General features: G+C 46.5%; 1 protein-coding gene and 1 non-coding gene across 2 annotated transcripts in view; both read left to right on the forward strand.

Annotated features, from left to right (window-relative positions):
• COX16 (cytochrome c oxidase assembly factor COX16) overlaps positions 1–19,144 on the forward strand; it is a 66,724-nt gene that overhangs the window by 33,977 nt on the left and 13,603 nt on the right. The window lies entirely within an intron of this gene.
• Positions 15,177–15,367, forward strand: LOC138771589 (U2 spliceosomal RNA). The gene has a single exon (XR_011359650.1). It is a non-coding gene; the product is annotated as a U2 spliceosomal RNA (small nuclear RNA).

Genomic DNA, 19,144 nt, shown 5'->3' on the forward strand with positions numbered 1-19,144 from the left:
TGCAAAGTTAGGGCACAGATACGCCCATAGGGCACGGAGCTGCAATTTTAAAATTAATTTTTTAGGACAATAACTGCATTACCGGCCGAACGGACCCCAGGTCAGATCTTGGATTAAAAGCAGCTATCCGAAGGTACAAGCAGTTTGGGGGGGTCAGATTGTGGGTACAGAGTCACTTTAATGGACAATATCACAAATGTGAGACTTGGATACGCTGGAGAAACTGTACATGCTAAACCTTCCCACCATGTAAAGTGATGTTATATTACAAAGTGATGGCATCTTTTTCTGTTATTGTATGGGTCCAATTATTACTACAATCACCCATAATCCATTCACATAAAATAGGCTGACGCATGTTGTAGATCAGTCATGTTAAACTCTGGCCGGCCCGCGGGGCCATTATTTTTGGCTATATACTATATAATAGACTATGGGGGAGGGCTGACAACTATATGAGATTACTGTGGAGGGCTGGCCACTATATGAGATTACTGGGAGGGCTGGCTACTATATAAGAGACTCTATGGGGGAGGGCTCGCTACTATATGAGACTATTAGGGAGGGCTAGCTACTATATAAGAGACTATGGGTAGGGCTGGCTACTATATAAGAGACTATGGGAAGGGCTGGCTACTATATAAGAGACTATGGGGAGGACTGGCTACTATATAAGAGACTATGGGAAGGGCTGGCTACTATATAAAAGACTATGGGGGGGTTGGCTACTATATAAGAGACCATAGGGGAGGGCTGGCTACTATATAAGAGACTATGGGGGGTGGCTTCTATATGAGACTATGGGGAAGGGCTGACTACCAAATGAGACTATGGGGAGGGCTGGCTACTATATGAGACTATGGGGGAGGGCTGGCTACTATATAAGACTATTAGGGAGAGCTGGCCACTATATGAGACTGGGGAGGGCTGGCTACTATATAAGAGACTCTATGGGGGAGGGCTCGCTACTGTATGAGACTATTAGGGCTAGCTACTATATAAGAGACTATGGGAAGGGCTGGCTACTATATAAGAGACTATAGGGGAGGGCTGGCTACTATATGAGACTATGGGGAGGATTGGCTACTATATAAGAGACTATTAGGGAGGGCTGGCTACTATATGAGACTGGGGAGGGCTGGCTACTTTATTAGAGACTATGGGGAGGGCTGGCTACTATATGAGACTATTGGGGATGACTGGTTACTATATAACACTATGGGGAAGGGCTAGCTCTTATATAAGACTATTGGGGGGCTAGCTACTATTTGGGCACTATTGGGAGGGCTGGCTTATATGTGGGGAAATTTTTGGTTGGCTTGGGTACTACATGGGGTATTATTGGAGAGTTGGCTATTACATGGGTTGGGGTTTAATCATATCATAGCAATTTATCATGTCATTTATCATAGTGCTGGGAGACGTACACCACTGACAGTACCAGGAACACTGCATTCGCGCTTCATTTACTATCATGGTTGGCCCGTGACTTTGTCCAATTTTTAAATTTTTGCCCACTGTGTATTTGAGATTGACACCCCTGTTGTAGATGATAAAATCTGGCATAGTAATTGTGCCAGTCATTGTGGATATCAGCTGGCATGTTCAGTGCTGAAGTCGAAGGCTCATTCTTGGATTCTTTTAAAAAATGAATTTGCCCTAGGTGAACCCTGGATGTGATCATACCCTATCCAGTAACACAAGAACATAAACTTACGATCAGCAACCATCTAATGTTTTCTCTCTTGGTTATAGCAGAGGCGGCTGTGGATGATTTCTATATATCACATGAAGATGATGCCGTATAGAGGTACAGAATATCATTTCATAGTGAAGGAAAGTCAGTAAATGACCATTTATCTCATCATATCCCAATATCTTTCTTTTCAAAAAGTTTCTGGTTGGAAGAGCCGATCCACTTTTAATTCTCAAGTTACTTTTCTCGTTGATCATTCTGGCAAAGCATTGAATATAGATAACTTACAGTAGAACAGGTTATAATGCTGTTATGGTAAGGTGCAATGTACAATGTTACATAAGAAGCAGTGCAAATATATTCAATAACATTGAGCGATTATTCTTTTAGCAGCTTTTCGCCCCATAAAATTATTAACATCTTAGAAGACAATGGTTATGTAGGAAGTATTTGCCTTTGCTTCTCAATGTAGAAATTGCCTTTGTCAGCGATTTGGGGAGATATATTGCTCAATATATAAAACTGGTACAACAGGTACAGTATATCCCTTTAACTTTTGCCCATGGATAGAACGGCACCGGCGCGCAAGTGCTGAGGGGCAAAACTTCCCTCCTATACCTCTTTGGCACCCTGCAGATGGGGTTATGTGATACATTTTCCAATGATACATTCCCTTTGATATGAGATAGCGTTTATTCCGATTAGTGTTGAGCGTAGAGGCCCAATTCTTGGGGTTTGGCAGCATTCTCCATACACTTGACATTAGACAATTTGGCCTCTCCGCTTAACACTACTTCCGACCTAAGGCTGCTTGCACACGGCCATAATAATGGTGTACTGTCCGCAATAATTAGTCAGTTGAACAATAATATACAAATTTTAATAATAAATGATGAGGATGAAATGGAAAAAAAAAGAGGAACAATTGCCAACCACTGTGACCCCCTAGTCATTGGTGAAGACTCCTACTAATAAGACATTGATGGCTGAGGAGGTGAATACACTATCTGAGATCATGATGGGGACAAACTCTATAATTATTCACAGAATATAAACTATTTATGTGGTGGGTATCATTGTAGATAAGCAGAGAGGAAATAGAAGATGTTTGCATCGTATAGCCCAGTAAAGTGCTGATCGGGAAGTGAAAAGATGACGCTTGTAATAAGGAAAGCTAGCTTTAGGCTGGGGTTAGATGACAGTTTCTAAATGCATGTTGACACGTGACAAATCGATTGACTGCTGTGTGGCAGATGCCTCTATAGGTTTACATTAAACCATAGATTGTATGCACACAGTATGTGGCTATGACATTTTAGGCAGCATAACATGGATCAGCTTGGCTTTGTTGTGCGGGCCCATGTTGCAAGCAGCTGGAGTTGTCTTGTAAGATGGGGTTTAAAGGGAAACTGACAGCATGGTTATGTATATATCCATGCTGCCAGTTTTCCATTCCCACGGTCCTCTTTAAGGAGGATTGGGACACATGGGACTTATAAGTCATACATTGTATTTTTGACTATACTATTTGCATTTGGAGCTCGGCGCCTGGCTTTCACGTGTGTATAGATTACATGCTCACATACACAATTGTTAATGGATGACTTGTTACGTTGTGTGTCATCAGTCTCCCACTCAGCAGTTGTCTTCCTTCCTCAGCATGAACACTGATGACTGCCTCGGCTTTGTTGTGTATCCATCTATTTTCACAGGAGAAGGGAAAGCAGTCTGGCAGATGAGATGATCTGTCACCTCCTCAGAGCCCAAGTCCCCGAACCAGGCAATATTTGTCACAATTCTCCTGATTCTCCGCATCGGTGGGATGATTTATCGGCCTTTTTATCACCTTCTAGTTAGGCTAGTGAGTTACACTTGTTCATCTATGCGTTTTGTTTCTCTCCCGTCTTTCCTCTGTGCAGCTATTACCCCCTCCCTCTAAAATAATAATAAAAACAACAACAACAAAAAAAAACCCTCTCGTCACGATGACTGTCTCACCGCATCACTTGCTGTTGTGTTCTGCCAGAACTGTTGCTTGAAGCTCATATTAGATCTTATTCAAGTGGAGCGGCTTCCCAAAGCCTTTGGCCTGTCATCCAGTGCTGCCACATACAGTTTGTTACACACCTCAGCTACTAAGCGGCAGCATGCTGGTCTCAGCTGGGCCTTGCCAGGAAATGTTCCTCTTGTTTTCAACATCAATATCATATGCAGGTTAATTTTCCGAGGCAGCTCTGTTGTCCGCTCGGTGTACGCTTCACTTCATACTTCAACGAAACAAAAAAATGATCAAACCCCGTTATAGACGCCGATTTGTGTCCAGTAAAAATAGCTGTTTGTTAATTTTTTTTTTACTTAAATTTATTTAATGTTTTCAGATTTTAGACAAGCACTTAACTTACACTCCACTGACTTGTTAAGGAATATACATTTCCTGCATGAAATAGCTTACTCCTTCCATCGCTGCATTTCATTGCCAGCACACCCTCCTAGTTTACAGTGGAGAAGTGAAGGGGGCAGTACTCTCCTAAAGACAATTGCTTGTATGAGTAGAAACCAACTCGGCAATCTGATGATTCCTGAAGGTCGACCAACAAATCCCTCCCAGTAAGCCACATGTGATACTGGGTTAACCAATGTGAGAGACCAAGTTAGCGAGCAGTTTTGAGTTGTAGAGGGTTGTTGTAAGTGTGATACACCCCTAAAAGAACACTTTTAAAGGATAAGGCTTCATGTGGCATGTGGCATTTTTTTTTAAAACTCAGTTTATTAAAGGCGTATTCTGCTCAAACATAACTTTTCATGTGTTGCTGCTCATGGTGAAACTAATAATTCCTTCTATACTTATCTATATCTATTCAGTCTCCTTCACCCATTTCTGAGCTGCTGCTTTCTACTAAAGACACAAAACACCCTTCCTTCCCTCGCAATAAATTGGGGCCAGACTAATATACTTAACTCTGTTCTGGTGGGTGCGGCAAGTGGGTGTGTCTGGGGGAGGGGGGGAGCAGGGCCAGTAAACTGGCATGTCAGCAGCACTCTGAACATTACTTTAGGGGCTCCATGAATCCAAACGTAATGTTTAGAGTGGTGCTGACACTCTTACACAGGGGCAGACACACACTGCATAGGGCCACTGTGCAAAAAAATGTGCCCCCCATAATAGTAATAATGCCTCCTTGTTGTGCTCCATCTTAAAAAAAATAAAAATAAAAAAATCATACTAGCCTATTCCAGGCCTAGCACAGGTCTCTTCATCTTCTGGCCTGCAGCCTATGAGCCGCGGGGACTGATCTTCCAGCAGGTGCAATTTTCTGGCTTTTCATAGGCTGCGGGCACGAAATGCCCACAGCCTATGACATTGAATAAAACAGACGAATGCTGACAGGTCCTGCTGCTCTGTACTGCTCCTTATGTTCAGCCTGCTCACCCTGAACTACAGTGAGCTGGCTGAATATTACAGTGGTGGGCATCATAGGGATGCTGAAAGGGGATTCGGGGCAGTCAGAGTAGGCCGTACGATGCCCAGGACTGGAATAGATAATAGCAAGTATGGAAGGAATTGTTACTCTCGCCATGGGCAGCCACATATGAAAAGTTATGTTTGAGCGGAATACCCCTTTACTATTAAGACCTTTACATATAAAATACATTATAGGTATAAATCAGTATTGTTAACGAAAAATGGGATGTAAAATAAACAGCAAAAATTATCAAGAACTGGTTCCTAATAGAATTATGTGCCAAATAGGGGCACAGATAAACTAGATATACTTGGCAGCAATAAATGACAGTATATAAAGTAAAGGAGAAAAACGGTAGGAAAATGATTATCCCTATAACCTTACTGCCCAACCATTGCCGGAGGCCATCCCTAAGAATAAGCTAGGGCAAAAGGCTGGGTGTTGAGGGGGTCTACCAGAGCAGGTGTAGATTTCCGCACAAGTCCTACAACAGGCACAGGTCCCGTTGGATTTACTAAGAGGCTTGCGCCTCTAAATCCGGCTGGGTAAATGGGGACTTATTTGAGACTGGCACATGAGTCTTGCTAAATGTGCCCCAGTATTAGTATATCTGGGCCAATGTGTTTATTGGCTGAACAGAACTCTAGAGCACAAACAGCAAAACTTGCATAAGATAAGGTGCGACAAGCAAAACCAGAGTCCTTTGGTTTTCCCGTTTTTTTCCTTTTTCATTTTGTTTAATGCTTTGTATTTATTCCGCTAAAGGTGACTGTATATAAACATAGCACAACTCCGGGAACTTGTCTGGTTGGTTCAGTGTGGATCAGTTCTAGTGGAGTATTATTGTTTTCTATTCTTCTGACTTACTTGCCTTTCAGTTTTCTATTCTGAATAACACGCAAGAGAAAGGAAATAAATCTGCAGAACAAATCAGATCTCATCCAGGCTTTGTTTCCTTTGTTACATATTTTTTGGTGACATATTGGAAAGTGGATTCTCTAAGTTGCTATCTGGATAGGGTACAAGGTCTGAGCTTCCCCTTTGTTCCCACCCTTAAAATCTGGGCTAAGAAGTGAACTAAAGCCCCTGCTACATGAGGCAATTAAGAGGAGCAAATGAGTGCCCACCTGTCAAGTCAGTGCTCGTTTGCTCCTCGTTCCTCGTAAGAGCGGGAGGGGGGGGGGGGGCGGTCTGCAGGAAAATTCCCAGTCCTTAGAATAGTCATGGATTGTAATAACCTGTGCATAGAGGGAATCTACTAACAGTTAGCTAGGGATGCATAAAACGCTGCTGACTTACTGTTTTGTAACTGTAGAATAGGAGTCCTGTCTCCTGCTCCACCTACTGTATGGAGTCTCAATAGCGCTCTATGCTGGTAGCGTAGAAAAACACAGAAACTACTGTGTAAATGCATTGCTAGTCACATACTGTACACAGCTCTACAGCAAATTTGTAGCAATGTACTGTAGCTGCTCCTGTGCGACCTCTTTGGGGCTGGCTACATCCTCATGTAAGCCATTCATTGGACCATTTGTCCCTACTAAGTATAAAATTGTATAATTTTTTATTTTTTTTTTAAAGTCCATTGTGCTAATATGAACACAGGCCTGCACATTGCACTTCTGCAGCTTTTCATCATGCACAACATGCAACACTAAAGTTGAATATATTTAATGGCAAAGCTAAATGTTTTTAGTAGCTAACTGGCTAAAATCCCCATTTCATGACCTTTGGGACAATTCTGTTCACTCTTGCTTGCTAACAATTCAATTGCTCTGGGGAGGGCAGTCTTGCAGAGGTTGTGGACCCCCTGTAGCGAACGCTATGGGATAACAAGGACTACTGACATTAGTGATATCTCCAGCTACCTATCTGTTACCATGACTGCCATTGTGATCAGACCAGTGAGTAGCATGGTGCCGCAAAGTAATGACTATCAGCCCTGAGTATAACCATTCAGCCCTGACATTATATGTAAAGTGACGGATGGACTGCTGTTGCGTGGAAGGAGTATGGACACAGATGGATGCCCTAACAATGACTGAAATTTCTTTTCTGTTTGAAAAGTTTTATTTGCATATCTTAGGAACCAACCAATTTCACAGCCTTATAGAACTGAGAACGTAGGCAGTACAGGAGCATGAATGTAGACCATATGCTAGAGGGCTTGTATTTCATGGTGCATAGTGATGCCAGAGAGAATACTTTACAAGGATACAGAATTGGACTTCTACTCTAATCCTGAGATGGGAATGCTTCTTGCGTATAGCTTTCTCCTGTACCGATGGTGTTGGTTCTATATGGTTGTGCCCATTTATATATGTGTGTGTGGGGGGGGGCTCCTCAATGTATACTTATGATGAATACCACCTAGTGCCATCCTTTATACATAGATACAAACATATAGTATGCAATATATATATATTTTTTTTTTCATTGTATTTTTATTAAAGAATTTTTTCCATTTAAACATCAGACAATACAATGCAACAAAGTATACATTAACAAGTACACAGCATCGGGGGTCGAACATCTCAGTACTAGAGAGGATTCAGCTCCTAAAATCAAATGCAGGAGCAGTGGAAACACTGCCCATACTACTCCTGTCCCAAACTAAATGGAGAAAGAAAACACATCAGAAAGAAAAAGAAAGAAAAAAGAGAAAACAGACCAACAGATGGGGAGGGGGGGAGCGGACAAGACAGAGGGTACACCAGGAAAGGCTACAGAGAGGGTTACCAGTCACTGAAGATCAAGCTGTACGTGGAGCCCTAATATTAGAGGATTCCTTCTCCGCCCAAAACACATCCCACAAGTGCCAGACCTGCTTGAGGTGGTCCAGTCTATTATTAAGCATAGCAGTCAGTTGTTCCATACTTCTAACATCGAGAATGCGAGCATGTAGGTCATTTTGCGTAGGTGAGGCCGTCCTCCTCCAAAATCTAGCTACTAGACAGCGTGCTGCCGTGAGAATATGAAGCAGCAGTTTCATAGTCTTGCGCCCCAATTTTACGGATGAGACATTGAAAAGGTAAAAGACAGGGTCCAGTGCAATCTCAATGCCCACAGCTTCCCTGATCAGATCCTTCACCATCACCCAGTAAGGAATAATTAGGGGGCAAGACCAGTAAATGTGCTGCAGGGAGCCCACTCCCCCCTGACATCTCCAGCATACATTAGGTAACATGGGGTTCATAGCGTGTAGGAATTCAGGGGTGTGGTACCACAAAAGCATTAATTTGTATTGGTTTTCTTTATAGGTCGTACATATAGACGTCTTAGAAGCCCTGTCCCATATCACCCGCCATACCGATTGTGGCAGCTGTCTGCCAAACAGCGCCTCCCATCGCGACATATAAGGATACCTCACTTCTTCGTCAGGGGGGGAGCTTTTCAAAATACAATAGATATCAGAAATAAGGCCCTTAGTTGAGACCCCCTCCTTACATAACCTCTCAAAGTCGGTGGGAAGGGAGACCGTAGTAGAGGAAAAGAGAGTAAGCATAAAGTGCTTTATCTGCAGATACTGGTACTGCGCTGTGGGAGGTAGGCCATATTCGGCAGCTAAAGTTGCGTAGGGCAGGAGGGTCCGGTCCCTAGGGTTAACGATGTCTGCAAAGCGGAACAACTTGTTCGCATGCCAGACTCTAGACATTCCACTCGTCAGGCTATCCGGGAGACTCTGGTGGAAAAGGAAGGAGGTCATCGGAGAGCATTTGGAGACTAAGGGGAATTTTTTGATGCAAGCGCGCCAGACGCGTCTTGTATGGTTTATAGGACCTAAGACCGGTCCCTGGAGGGGCGTGTCAGGGGTGGACCACAAGAGAGAGTTGGGATGGACAGGCGCTAACCACAACTTCTCCAGCAGCATCCACTTTGTGTAGGCCACAGGCGCCGACCAAGCCGGAATATAGCGGAGGTGTGCCGCCCAATAATAACAGACCAAGTCAGGTAGGGCTAGTCCTCCCAAAGACATGGGAGCCTGCAGGATATTTTTAGCGATTCTATGGCGTCTATGAGCCCACACAAAATGGAGGATGGAGGCTTGAATAGCTTTAAGAGCGCTCATAGGGACTTGGATTGGGAGGGTCTCAAAATAGTAGAGAATTTTGGGCAATACGGTCATCTTAACTGCCGCTATCCTCCCTAGTAGAGAAATGGGCAATGAATTCCATTTGTCCAAGAGGGTCCGGACGTCCGCAAACAGTTTCGGAAAATTAAGGGCATAGAGGGAGGAGTAGGTGTTTGTGATTTGCACCCCCAGATATTTAAGGGAGGTGTCTCTCCAATGATAATGAAAATTTCTCTTCAGATTATCCAGTAAAGGGTTGGGGATATTGATGGGTAAGGCTTCTGTTTTGGACGCGTTCACCTTATAACCAGATAAACAACCGAAGCGGGCCAGGAGGGTGTGGAGGTTGGGAAGGGAGATATGCGGTTGGGTCAGGGTAAGTAGAACGTCGTCTGCAAAGAGGGATAGTTTGTAGTCCACTCCGCGGATTTGCACCCCATGGATATCTGGGTGGCGTCTAATGGCCGCCGCCAGGGGCTCAATGCACATCACAAAAATTAGTGGTGAGAGCGGGCACCCCTGATGGGTGCCATTGCGTATAGAGATCTTTCCTGACATAGCGTGGGGAAATTTTATGGAAGCTGTAGGGGAGGAATACAGGCCCCCGACCGCTCTGAGAAAGGCTCCGTGAACACCGAACGTTTCTAGGACCCGCACCATAAATGGCCAATTCAGGCGGTTGAAGGCTTTTTCTGCATCTAGGCCTAGAAGCAGGGCCGAGCCATCTTCCCTATTGACTGCATCCACCAGATCAATGACCCTGCTAGTGTTGTCCCCCCCCTGTCGGCATGGCACAAACCCCACTGGTGTACCCCACTGGTCCTTATCGATAAGCTGTGGTAACCATGCCGACAGGCGGGTGGCAAGAACCTTGGTGAACAACTTAAGGTCTGCATTCAGGAGGGCAATTGGGCGGTAACTACCACAGTCAGCGGGGTCCTTACCAGGTTTAGGACTTAAGGATATGTAGGCATGTGTCAGTGATGTCGGAAGGGGGGCCCCTGCCATAAATGCATTAAAGAGATTGAGAAGGTGGGGAGTGAACGTCGGGGCAAAGGTACGATAGTATAGGTATGTGAGGCCATCTGGACCCGGGGATTTACCAGTGGGTAAATCTTTCATTATATCTCCCAGTTCCTCTATGGATATCTCTGCATTTAGGGCCTCCTGGGCTTCCATTGGGAGCCTGGGAAGGTGACATTCAGCCAGGAACTCGTCGAAGAGCTTTGTGCGCTCCTCTGGATCCCCCGGCACCGTGGAGGGTAAATTATAGAGGCGGCTGAAGTAGTCCCAAAACTTTTCCGCTATGGCAGAGGGGTCATGGATTAATGTGCCCCACCTATCTCTAAGTACGTGAGGAGTTTGCTGCTCAGCGCGATCCCGGAGTTGCTTAGCTAATAGCGTATGGGCTTTATTGCCTCTCTCATAGTATTTTTGTCTGGTATAGAGAAGTAGCTTCTCCACTTTGTGTAGAGCCAGGCTCTTCACTTGCGCCCGAAGGCCTATGACCTTCCTGAGGAGGTGCAGCGAAGGGGCGGCTAACAAGTCAGCTTCCCGTTTTCGCAGTTGAGCAGACAACTTCTCCATCATCTGGTTCCTATCTTTCTTAAGCTTGGAGCTAAGAGAGATACAATGTCCCCTCATGACCGCCTTATGAGCTTCCCACAGGACTACCGGGGACTCTACCGACCCCAGGTTCTCAGTAAAGTATGCAGTTAAGGATGTGAAGAGGGAGTCACGCAGATGAGGGGTTTTAAGTAGCGTCTCATTAAGGCGCCAATGACAGGATTTTACGTGGGAAACAGTATCTTTAAGATCCAGAGTGATGGGCGCGTGGTCAGACCAAGAAATGATGCCCATAGCCGCATCCGCCATAAGCCGAAGCCCCATAATGTTACTAAAGAAATAGTCTATTCTCGTGAAGGTACTATGGGGGGATGAGTAGAAGGAGTAAGATTTATCCCTAGGGTGGTTAATCCGCCAGAGGTCATACAATGAGTATTGTCTCATCAATTTACGAAACTCCCTAGCCAGACTGCTTGAAGAGGGAGGGGCGTGAGGGCGTGTCAGGGAGAGACGGTCCATCAGCTCAGAAAATATCATATTGAAGTCACCTCCAATTATGAGTGTGGAGGGAGGTAGACGCGTGAGTTTCAGTAAGAGTTTACGGAGAAATCTTATTTGGTGAGCGTTGGGTACATAAACATTACATAGGGTAATGGGAGCACCTCTATAGGAGCCCTGCAGAATGAGATAGCGGCCAGCAGGGTCTACATCTGTCAAGGAGACTTGTATAGGGCAATGTCTGGATACAAGGATTGCTACTCCCGCTCTTTTCTTATTGCAGGGTGCAGAGTACGAGATAGGGAACTTGTGTTTAGCAAAATTAAAATTGCCTGTAGAACCGTGGTGGGTTTCCTGTAGGAGAACTACTTCCGCCTTAGAGGAGGAGAACTCATTGAGGGCTAGCTTACGTTTCGCGTTAGTGTTCAGGCCGTGTACATTTAGGGAAAGAAGCCGAACCATCTCCACACAGCGCAGTAGCCCCTATTCCCAGACAAAGAAAGAGAGGGGTAGCTTACTCACCAGAGACCAGGAGGACCTCGTCTGTGGAGGGGGGAGGAATAAAAACACTAGGAAGGAGGTGGACAACAGACAAGTAGGGATATAAGCTAAATTAGAAGAAAAAAGAAAAACAATGTAAGAACAATGTAAGAAGTCAACGAAAAGGTAAAGCAATGTATACAAAAAGCAAAACTAAACTCACAATCGACTAAACCAAGGGCCCTCACGAGCATCCGCGAGGGTGCCCTGGGTATCCTGAACCGGGGTCAAGTAAGTACAGTCAGGTGCATGTGACTAGAAAGGAGTCAACCAGATCCCCCCAATCACAATGGGAAAAGGGGGGATCCAATGAACTCCCAAAGAAAAAGACCCCTAGTAGGAGGAGGGGAAAGTATCTAGGCTTACCCAACAGGAACTAGCTTACAACAGTGAAGCAACTATAAGTTAAATATTCTCAAGGAGAGAACGCTCAACCGCTAACTAAGCATATACATTTTAACTATCTTGGCACTCAACCAGTGCCAGGTACTTCACTTAAACCCATTCAATTTGAATCGTAATACGCTAATGGAGCAATAAACAATGCGATAGCCCTAGGCAAGAGTGAGTCGCAGGGACATAGGTACCCGCCGTGAGGGGGGGCTCAGGACATACACAGGATGTCAGAAGCATAGTTACGCCTAGAGTCTCAGAGACAGCCCTTAATCAGTGTCAATAAGTGAACTTCGTAGTGGACGTCCCCTGCCCCCTAGAGAGCATAGTCATCAGCGAGGGGAAGGTTCTGGGGGGGCTTTGGATGGAGTAGATTTCCTCTTCTGCGCTTCCACTCTTTGCCACTCGAGCGGCGGAGGTCTGGGTGGAAGAGGGATCTCCCAGTCTGGAATGTCAGGGCGAGCAAGCTCCAGGGTCCCACAGAAGTCGTCCAGGTCTGCGTGGGCAATCAATGTGGCCGTCCGGCCATTTTGTCTAGCAATAAGAGCGAACGGGAACCCCCATCTGTAGGGGATATTATGGCTTCGTAACAGGTCCAATAGAGGTTTGAGATGGCGTCTCTTTTGTAATGTTAGCCATGACAGATCCGGGAAGAGTTGTATAGTATGTCCCTGGTAGGTGATGGTGTCTAATTGCCGCGCCCTGTTCATAATCAGTTCTTTGGTTGAATAATCGGTGACACAGCAGATGACGTCTCTTGGCTGTGTTGTAGCATTCCTGGGCCGAAGCGTTCTGTGCGCGCGATCCAGCTGCACCGTAGCCTCTTCAGGGCGTTCCAAGATGCCATTAAAAATAGTCTGCAAGACCGTGGGAAGGTCCTCAGGTGAAGCTTCAGGAAGGCCTCTGACCCTTATGTTGTGCCTCCTACCTCTATTATCCAAGTCCTCCAGGTGCCGTGTTGTTTCTTGCAAATGGTTGGTAGTGAGTGCCGCATGTCTTTGGAGGCTGGAGATATATTTCCTAGTGTCATCATGGGCATGTTCTATGCCGTCCACCCGTTCCGCAACGTGCTTAAGGTCTTTGCGAATGTGTGAAATTTCGGCCCTACAGGCCTCCCTCACCTCGGTGATCAAGGCTTGAAAGTCAGCTTTAGTAGGTAGGGATTGTAATAATGTTCGCCATTCAGGGGGGGCCGTATGTGAGGCCACGTGTTGTTCAGCAGTCTCCTCGTGTAAAGATTCAGAGGAGGAGCGCTACCCCTTCGCAGGGGCCAATATAGAAGGGGTTAAGTTATAATCATCCTCATGTTGAGAGTGTCCTCCCATATGTCGCCGAGTATGAGCCGCGGGGCCCTTCTTTACTGAATTGGAGGGCTTGGAGTTTCTGTAAGGCATATTTGTATCTGGAACGGATGCCAGGTGCGCCCCCTTAGTATTCAATGTATCTGATATCTGATCCCGTATATGCAAATCTCCCCTGGAAAGAGTTAATGTCATATGTTTAGGAGTAAAGTAATGCAACAGGGATGTCTGGAGCAAGGGTTGGGAGGATGCAGGGAGAGAGTCAGTGTCCCCCAGAGCAGAGGGGGTCTGGGATCCTGTGCACTCCAGCACGCTTTCTTGTAAAATGGCGGCTCTTCCCCCACCACTGTATCACTATGCAGGTACGGCACTGAGCTGTCTCAGGGAAGAGCAAGCGGGGCCAGAACGTGGCAGGGAAAGTGGCACTGCCCGGTATGGATAAGGGCCTGTCTCTGCTCCAGTGGCTTATACAGCGTGGCTCCCCTCTGCAGAGCTATGGATAGGGCCGATCCCGCTGATGGGGGGCAAAATGGCGCCGGTCGGCGCTACTCACACGGCTCCCGGTCGGGAGGCAGGCCAGCCAAGGAGGCTCCAGATGGCAAACGGGGCGGAATCGGGCACTCACGGTGTCCCGGTGTCAAGCTGGATGTAGGGCTGGCTCTCTCCCTGTGGCATGTGTCGGCAGCGGCACAGCTCTGTGCTTCCCAAGATGGCGGGCGCTCCTGCGTGCTCAGCTCCCGGGTCCCCTCCTCACTGTCAGAAGTCACCAGCTCGCCGGGGGACAGGTTCAGCAGCGTCTCGGAGGTCTCACGTGAGTCACCGGCAAGGGGATACGGGCCAAAGGACGGTAAAGCGGGTAAAAAGCTAATGTAGCAGGCGGTAACGAGCGGAGCTCCTCTAACAGGCGGCCATCCTGATGAGCAGCCAGACACGCCCCTCCTGCAATATATTTTTTATGTGAAATATCTTGAGGTCCATGCTATTCCATCCAACAAACCTTGCCACAAATGTCCTGAACAGAAGCCAAAATGATGCACTTTTGGCTTCAGTCGGGTCTATGGATCAGTTTATCAGATGCACTGGGACCAAAACTGGCTGTACACTGCCTAACAAAGCGGGTTATAGCTAAAGAAGTATCAATAGACACACAATGCCACGGGACCTTTAGTAAAGCTTATAGGGAACCTGTCACCCCAGGTCGGGGTGACAGGCTCACGACCCCCCCGCTAGAGCCCCCTATACTTACCTGATCGCTCCGTGTCCCGCTTATTGAGGCGGTCCGGTGACTGAGATTTCAGCGCCCGAAGCCCGGCGCTCGCGCGCTCCTGAGATGAGTACAACGCTCATAGAGAATAACGGAGCGTTGGACTCACCATTCATTCTTTATGAGAGTTGAACTCCTCTCAGGAGAGCGCGCACCGGGCTTCGGACGCTGAAATCTCCGTCTTCGGACCGTCCCAAGAAGCACGATCAGGTAAGTATAAGGTGCTCTAGCGGGGGGTCGGGAGCCTGTCACCCTGGCACGGGTGGTTACAGGTCCTCTTTATATTAATAGTGCTCATATCCAGTTTTCACTAGCTGTGCCCCAACCCTCCTTTCCTAAAAAAAAAAAAAAAAAAAAGGATAAATATTAAATTGGTAAAGTAATCGCTTCTCGGCCTTTTGGCTAAGATCAAGTGTAGTATCTGTTCTTATCAGTTTAATATCTGATACGTCCCCTATCTGGGGACCATATATTAAATGGATTTTTAGAACCGGGAGATGGAAAAAGAGCTTGCTCTGTCCTCTACAGGCATTGACCTGGTATTGCAGTGCCTCCAGGTTCAGTGCAAAAAAAAAAAAAAAAAAAAGGTAAAGTGAATGTACCATCAGTACATTCGCTTTAAGCTTTGCCCATGGATAGAACGGCGCCGATGCGGGGATGCCGAGCTGCGGTCCTTTTTTTTTTGAACTGTGGCCCGTTTCCCGTGTACGGAGCCGTTCTATTCCCAGGCACCGTCCGAGGGTCAAGCACTGGAGGCGGGCCGACCCAGCCCCAGTGGGAGGAAACACCCTCCTTTCGAGGGGGTTTCCTCCTCAACATGGCTCCATTGATTCTAATGGAATCTGCCAAAGTCGTTCGATCCATGGGCAAATCTTATGATACATTCGCTTTAAGGGAATATCTCATTATAATATGCACTCCCAAAACCCCTGGATTATTTTGCTGGGGGACGTTCCGCCCAGGTATACCTGCAATGATAACAATAGTATTACAAACATCTACTTCTATGAATGGCTTTCAAAGTAATAAATGACCAGACTAAATCCTGAGTCAGAGAATGGAACTGAGCTGCAATACCACACACAACCTGAGGACAACAGTGGTGCTGTTTTTAGAAGAAAGGAACTGTGTTTTTCTAATCCTGGATAGTCCCTCTAAACGCATTACAAGTGTATTCATGTTAATAGATTGATTGGGAGAGAGAGCTGTTGTATTTGAGGTGTTTGGCTCACATTTAGCAACTAGTTTATATGGTGTAAGGGTGTGCACACTACGGAATACGGAATCCCGGTGGATCACCTGCCGTGGATTCTGCAGCTCGCCCCCTCTTACGGATGCTGGCGGCATCTCCGCTGGTCCCATAGGCTTCATTCTATGGTTTGCCAGATTCCGCCGTCCACCCAAAGAATGAAACCGCTCATTCTTCAGGTGGATGGCGGAATCTGGCAAACCATGGAATTAAACCTATGGGACCAGAGGAGATGCGCACGGCCACCAGCGGCCACGAGAGGGGGAAAGCTGCGGAATCCACAGCCAGTGATCCGCTGGGATTCCGTAGTGTGCACATACCATAATAGAGCAAATAAGACAACCACTCCCAATTTCTGCTGAAAACTTGTATACTTGGGCTGTTGTAACAACCTATTTAGGAGGTATTTCACTCAAGGACTGTTGCAGCACCTTTAGATTGGGCCATAATGTAGAGAATGTTGGAAAGAATTCTAATTTTTTGTCGTTTCTTCTGAGGCTTCTCTAGCCGGGGTAAATAATGGCGACAGTTTGACGCTTCTCCTGCAGTCTATAATTCTCTGCATCTTGTTATTACGTCAGTGACACAGTTTCATCTTAGTCACATCTGCTCTCAGTCTGTATCTTTAAACCTTGTAATTGCACGTGTTGTTACCCTCACTATGTATTTATATCTCTATATATATCTATATGTGTATATATAGATCGATCTATCATATGCAGATGGCTAAGCACAATACATATACTTCAATAGCTGCTTTGTACAAGTATGGATACATGCCAGCTCTGTATACAGCACGCCTTGTTGTCTGATGTGTTTGTGTTTTATAGATTTTTCACGGTTCTTATTGCATTTTAGTGTCATTGGGTCAGATTTTGCAGGCGAGGTTGTCAGAGACTAGGTCATATTACTGTGTTATTGAACAGTGAGATTGTCCTGTGCTATGATATGAAGTTTATTGAATTGAACACATAATTACAATTCTCAGTCTCAGGTTGCGGGGACTGTGGCTACGGGGAATGCACTTAATATCCTGTTTATATCCATGGGCAACGTATACATAGAATTCAATTTATGTATTCCTTGTCCTACACTTGCTGAGATGTGGCAGACCATGTCCATGGGTGATGCTAAATGTGAACAAACTGATGTCCTTCAAGTCTGTGCCTGGGATGTAGCGATGGAGGGGATCACAAGAATATATATATATGTGTGTGTGTGTATATGTATGTATATATATATATATATATATATATATATATATATATATATATATATAGCATTCACATATGAGAATCCACAACGTTATAAGAAAAAGGTACAGGGAAATTTTCAAAACAATTCTGAAGCATAAAGCATATAGATTTAGATTTTCTTGCTGCAGATTTTCCTGTGCAAAAAAAAAAAAAATTCTGTCAATTTAAAGTCAATTGCTTATAATGGTCAAGATGTGCAGAGTTTTATAGTTTTAGGGTACAAACCCACTTGGCGGGTCTGCAGCGAGTCTCCTTGCTGCGTTTTTGCAGCGAGACTCGCTGCAGATCCCAGCCCTATACTTTCATTAGCAGAGAAACTCGCAGCAGGGATGTACATTATACATTACCGGGTCCCCGTTCCTGCTTGCTTCGGGGCTCCCGGTGTCTTCACGGCCCGCCCGGCCAATCAGTGCGCTGCGGCGGGGCAGCACACTGATTGGCCGGGCGGAACGTGCCGGGAGCCGCCTAAGCAAGCAGGAGCGGGGACCTGGTAATGTATATCCTGCCCACCCCCCCTGCAGCCCCGATCGCCCCCGGCCGCATGATCGCAACCCGCGGCCACATGATCACCCCCCGCACCCCCCGGCCGTACGATAGCCCCCGATAGGCGATCGGGGCTGCGGGGGGCTATCGTACGGCCAGGGGGTGCGGGGGGCGATCATGCGGCCGGGGGGTGCAGGGGGCGATCGTGCGGCTGGGGGCGATCGGGGCTGCGGGGGGCTATCATGCGGCCGGGGGGTGCGATCATGCGGCTGGGGGCGATCGGGGCTGCGGGGGGGCTATCGTACGGCCGGGGGGTGCGGGGGGCGATCATGCGGCCAGGGGCGATCGGGGCTGCGGGGGGGGGGGGGGGCGGGCAGGATATACATTGCCAGGTCCCCGCTCCTGCTTGCTTCGGCGGCTCCCGGCACATTCCACCCGGTCAATCAGTGTGCTTCCCCGCCGCAGCGCACTGATTGGCCGGGCGGGCCGTGAAGACACCGGGAGCCCCGAAGCAAGCAGGAACGGGGACCCGGTAATGTATAATGTCCGGAGGCTAGGGGGTTAATGGGGAGGGCTGCAGACAAAAACTGCTAATGAAAGTATAGGGCTGGGATCTGCAGCGAGTCTCGCTGCAAAAACGCAGCAAGGAGACTCGCTGCAGATCCGGCAAGTGGGTTTGTACCCTCACAGAGTTTTAAAATCTGTTTCCATTTCCATCCCTTGGTCATTTACCATTAGGTTGTGTTCACATTTTCCTTTTTTAACATGAAGATTGTCTTTTGATTGGTTAATTTTTTTTTTTTTTTTTTTTTTTTTAGAGACGAGGGTGTTCACAAATCAAAAATGGAAATTGCATGTTAAAAACTAGAGACGAGCTAATTGGTCATTTACACGAAGCAAATCACTTTGTTTGATCAGAGCTCCTCTCATCAAGCCGACGGTCTTCCAGCGCTGCTCAGCTCCCTGGATTGGATCCAGCTTTTCCCAAGATTCTGAAGGAGTGGCAGGGAGCGGAGCAGCGCTGAAATTCAGTCGGCTTGATGATCGTCGTGCTAATCAAACCAATCACTTTGCTCATCTCTATTATAAACGCAAAGTGTAAACATGGCCTTAAGGTCCCCAGCTGGGCTCAAGCCTGAACTAGTACTAAGCTGAGGACAGAGAGACAAGAAAGAAATTTGGCACTAGTTATATCTTATTCACACTTTAAAATATAAAGTTAGGGGCCCGAATGTTATGAAATTTTTTAAAACACACTTTCTCTTGTCTCCAGTCCTGCAGCAATCCAGCACAGAAACTCTAATGGACACTTCCGTCTTTGTTTACTAGCAGCAGATATATACCACGCCAGCCAATAAGTGG

The sequence above is a fragment of the Dendropsophus ebraccatus genome, chromosome 13 (assembly GCF_027789765.1).
Source record: "Dendropsophus ebraccatus isolate aDenEbr1 chromosome 13, aDenEbr1.pat, whole genome shotgun sequence".
Lineage (NCBI taxonomy): Eukaryota > Metazoa > Chordata > Amphibia > Anura > Hylidae > Dendropsophus > Dendropsophus ebraccatus.